Source organism: Lygodium microphyllum, chromosome 25 (assembly GCF_053477565.2).
Source record: "Lygodium microphyllum isolate KBCC chromosome 25, Lygodium_microphyllum_v1.1.10, whole genome shotgun sequence".
Taxonomy (NCBI): Eukaryota; Viridiplantae; Streptophyta; class Polypodiopsida; order Schizaeales; family Lygodiaceae; genus Lygodium; species Lygodium microphyllum.
The window spans coordinates 109056584-109062072 of record NC_141159.1 but is presented as its reverse complement, the minus strand read 5'-3'; positions in this window follow the sequence as shown (position 1 = coordinate 109062072).

The following is a 5489-nucleotide window of genomic DNA, read 5'->3' as shown; positions in this document are numbered from 1 at the left end:
ATTGCCATCACTGTTGTAATTGTTTCGAGGCACTGGGGGTCTACCCTGGGTGGGCAATCCTCGTGGCCTAAAAGGTTGATTGGGTGGTCCAATCTCATAAGTCCTATTATTATGATCCATGTAATTGTAATTCGTTTGCATTGAACGAGCTTGTTGTTGCTCTTGACCTAATTTATGCCAACAATTTGTATCTAAATGACCAGTCTTGTGGCAAAAAGAGCAAAACGGTGGATGATCGGGCATTAACCTTGAAGGCGTCGGACACTCCGTAGCCACATGGCCGTAACCATGACACTTACCACACCAGATATTAGATCGAGGTGGGTTTGAAGTCGAATTTCCCGACGATTGTTGAGCACTAGATCCTTGTGTCGTTATCGAATAAATTTCCTTCAAAGGCGCTTGAACTGCAGTCATAATTTCCTCCTTTAATTTTCCTAGAGATTTCGCAATAATATCTTCTACTTTTGCTTCATCCAGAGGAGATTGAGATTGCGGCATAGAAGGCATTCCTGTCTGCATCATATAGGCTGGAATTGAAGTGTACGGATTTAAGGGTACACTTGACATGTTTGAGCTTGCGGTTACCGAGGGATTTAAAGGAACGGTCACATAAGACACGTTCTTAGGTACCCCACCTGAAGTGCTTGGATATTCTGTCCGAGATTCTTTGAATAGATCTCTCCGTCGTTGTTGACTAAGCTGCACTTCTTCCCACCATCTATCATGTGTTTTAGCATCTGCCAACGCAACTGGTCGTTGTAAACTAACATGCTGATGAACTTCAGGATTAAGTCCATCAATAAACTTACGTTTTTGCGTGGGATCGTCAGGAGCAGGATTCATCTTACGAATGATTGTCTCCATGCGCTCAATATAATGTTCAACACTTTCAGTTGCTCCTTGGGACAGATAATCCAGTTGAAGAGCCAATCTATCTTGAAAACCTTGTCGTCTAAATTTTTCTAGAAAAGCTCTTGATAAGGCATCATAGGTCCCTTTATGTTGAGCATCTAAATTCCCATACCATTTCGTTGCTTTATCTTTTAATGTTGCAGGGAAGATATGAAGCTTTTGGTCATCATCTATTATCTCATTGGCGACGCAAGTCACCTCAAATCTTTGCGAATGGGCATCGGGATCTTCGTCCCATAGCCCCCCGAATTGCGTGAAATCAGCTAATCTGACTGGGTTACGAGCCATTGTTTCTCTAAATAGTAGCCCTAACCCTAAATTGTTGATAGTATCAAACCACGGAGGTTCCTGAGGTTCCTTAAATAATTGACGCAATCCGAAATTTGACTCTAAATCCCAGTCAAAGAGCAGTTCAATACTCCCGACCGTAGCATTAGCTTCACTCTCCCTATTTTCACTATTTTGCCTACCTCTTTCCCCAGTGACACTGCTAGTACTGGAGACAACTTGATCCCATTGATATGAAGCTGCTTCACTTTCTTTCGATGGTGTTCTATCAGTTGATAAGCTAGGCTGAAGAGGTTCTACCGTTGAGTTAGACACAGCGTCTACTCCCAAATTCAGCAATGCGTTGACCCTCTCTAGCCTTTCTAATAGCCAAGCCTCTTGTCGCACTGCTCGTTCTCTAACTCGCTGATCCCTAGCTTCGTTTTGCTGCTTCCGTCTCTCTTCTGAATTCATCCACGAGTACTAAACTAGCTTTTACTGTCATACTCCAAAATTACGCTCGTTTTATTGGAAGCTATAAAATTAGGTTGTCGCTTGTATGCGCACTTAGAAGGTTCAAAATAGTCGGCAACTCTGGGTCTATCTCCCCAAAAGGTAACTTTTCTTCTTGCTCAGGGATTAAGCCTAGAATTTCAGCAACCTCTCTAACGTCTTTCGTGTCGAAAGCAATTTTTAAACCTCTGGATACACGTATCCAGGGCAACACATCATCCCACACTACTCTTCTAAACGTCCGATAAGCTGTGCGGTGATACCAATCAAAGTGGTACGATACACTGATTGTATTTATCTCTACCGCGTCTATTAACCCAAAGTGTGTCGCTAGTAGAACTATGGTTTGCGCACAGTCGTTATAACCCCAGCTCCAAGAGGATAATTGTTCGACGTCCACCGTTAATTGTGGCCCAAAATATGTGCCTCCCTCTACTAACTCTGTATCTCTCGCCCAGTCTAGCACTTTTCTTTGGCACTCCTGGGGCAAATTAGGAAAATAGTCCCTTAGAAAAGAGACTGCGTATTCACTCATAAATAACACTTAGGATCTAAAATACCCTCGGAAGATTTATCACTCGTTCGAGCGCACTTGGCTCCTGGCAGACGCACCAAAAAATGACTGGCCAAAGACCAAGCCACTTTTACCCAGGTTAACAAGCCAACTCCTAAGAGTTGTTGCACTAAACAAGTGATTATTTGCACTACTTGTTTTAATTCGACTTAACCTTCCCTAATATCTACAACGTTGTTTGTAGTAGTCCAACTGCAAAGATTCTAAACTTCAGTAAATTATACTGGGCACTAAATTGCCAAACCTAAGATGATTATGGTTTCTCCCCATCTCTCAAGGGCAGCTCCTCATAATGTTCTCCTGCCATGCTAGTGGCGGTTTATCCAGGAAATGTTTTTAATGTTTGACTTTGGAAAGGTTGTTTCAGGGATATAGATCTCTTAGATCTATTTGTATATCTCAGTTTAAAATTCCTTTTTATGTTTTTCTCCACCTGATTAAAATTAATTCTTTTTATTTGTTTAATTTTAAACAAACATTCAAATCAAATTTTCTGACGTACCATAAACCCCTAAATTTTAATCTCCCTTGGTAGACGTTTCCCACTCCGTATATAAATTTCGTCGTTGCTTTTAATTTTTAAATAATTTTTTCGTTCTGCGAAAATCACGTCCTTTCTTTTCCTCTTCTATAACCAGTATCAAGCATGATAAAACAAGTTCTTTCCACACTCTTATGGTTCACATACAACGTTCATTTTAAATCCCGTATATCCTCTTAATTTTCTTTAAATTATCCTAGTGGCCCTCCACTCCATGTATTTAAGAAATTGATTGTAAAATGAATAACATGTAAAAATTTAATAGATGCTGAGGCTTGTCCCCCATGCCATCCAATCGTTAAATTATTTGATTTTATTTTGGTTTTAATTTAAACTAAAATTTATAACTGCAACCTAACATTATTAATCATTATAAAGTGTTGTTAAGTTTTTTAATTTATTTGTACCCTCCCATGTTTCATAAATGTCCACGGCATGTGTAATTTCTCTTATCAAAACCAAAACACCATATCTTTATACAAACATTTTTTTAGTAAAATATTATTAAATTGTTGTTTCTTTACTTTAACCCTTACAACATAAATGCACTAACAAATCAAAGATTTTGTTTCCAATATCTCACTAAGAATCCATAGTTTATATCAATAAATAACACATTTTACGTAAAGGAAAACTATGCTTTTTCCCTAAATATAACTCTTTTTGAATTTTTAAATATAACAAAACATCTTTAAAAATCTTGATAGAAATTCAATAAATTCCTTGACTCATAAGCTTTATAGGAAAAATATCAGAACTTATAAATTTTCAGTCAGTAATTTTATAAACTTTTATTTATGACAATTTTAAGTCATTTTTTAGCGTTTTCGATTATTTTTTATTTTTAATGAATAAAAACAAGTTCAGATAAATGCAAACAACCATGTAGCATGAGAAAAGAGGTTTAAATACATATTTTAAAAATATTAAACTAAAGAAATTATCATGCCATATCATTTACTTTAGATAAACGAATTAAGACACTTACGTGTAAAACCGCGGGTCGTGATTGCGCCTTTGGGGTCCGCGTCCTCTTGCAGTCCGGCCAAGGTAGGTCTGTCGTCCAACCACTCGTTTCGACCGTGAGCTCACCAATTTCTTTTACTCTCTCACCATTCCTTGCACGACTAAAAATTCTTCTCCTAGCCTGTAATTTCAGTTTACTTGGGTATATTGAGGCTCCACGTTGACCATAAGAAGCAAGGCATGGCAATGTGAGCAAACAGCCCAAGGGATGCTCAGAATGCTACTTGGTAGAGAAGGTGATGATGATGTATAAGGAGAACACGATGATGAAATTGGTGATGGAGAATGTCGGGCACCCATCTCTGAATTGCAGGCAAGCCATTCCCTCTCTCTCTCTCTCTTTTTACTAGATAGGCTACTTGATCTCATTTTCCTTTTCCTATGGGGCACATTGCGCCTACCTATCCTTCTGCTTTCATGCTGTGGGAACAAGAGCAAAGCAGGGGAATGAATCCGCTCCCAACACCTCGCTTTTGAAAAGGGGGACCAATCGCTGTCTCAATTCTGAATCTTGTGTTTTCCTCTTTTAAGAGATGGCAACTGTCATTGCCGCAAGCGTAGCCATCGCTCGCATTCCCACAGCAGCCTTCAAGCAGCACCTCCAAATGCAAGCGTAGCTGTAGATTCATCCATACTCTCTCTCTCTCTCCTCACGTTGCAAATTGATGGCGTTTCCCCCCTCTTCTCCTTCTTGGCAACCCTCTCCATGTTGCCGATGATCAAAGAAAAAACACACTCACTCTAATGAGCTGACAATTGATGGCAATTATGTTCAGATCCCTTGGCTTCCAATTGCCTTCAATCTTTTTGGTCCTCTCTCTCTCCAACAGGCGCCATGAATGATGGCAAACGTGAAGATGTTGATGATGAAGGACATGGCGACATGAAGATCAGTGATGATTTTTTTTATTCTCTCTCTCTTTCCGTCTATGGGGCTGTCTCTCGCTCTCTCGCTCTCCCTCTCCAGCCGGAGCTGACGGCGGGCTTCCACAAGCACTCGGACATCGGCGCCCTGACGGTGCTCCTGCAGGAGGAGGGGGTGGGGGGACTGCACGTGAGGCACTATCAATCCGGCTGCTGGATCCCCGTCGAGGCTCTCAAGCACTCCTTCGTCTGCAACGTCGCTGACCAGATCGAGGTCTCTCTCTCTCACTCTCCTTCTTCTTCTGATTCTTAACCGTTTCCCCCTCCTTCATCAATCGGCACCTCCTCTCTCCAGGCCTCGTGTCGTTTTACCTCTCCCGTCAGAGACGCGCCCTTTCCCTCAAGTGTCCTTTCGCCATTGATTTCTGAGGGGCCATATCTTGCTTGTTGCACAAGTCTCTCTCTCTCTGATGGTGGTCCCCCTGTTCATAAACAAATCACAGCCTACGAGACATAGATTCGTCCGCAGAAAAAAATGGCACCCCCTCTTCTTCCACATTCGTCATCATCAGCAGGCGTCGTTCGAAATCCAATGCTCTCCTCTTCTTCTTCACGTCGTGTCGCACCCCTCCCTTATCATGACAGTTTTTTCTCTAACTGCTCTCTCACACAACATTCTTTTTCTCCCCCCTCTCACTACATTTTGTAAAAGAATAATGACGCTCCCCTAATAATTTCTTCCTCAACTCTCTATGAGTTGGAAACTTCCTTCTTCTTCATGTTCTTTTC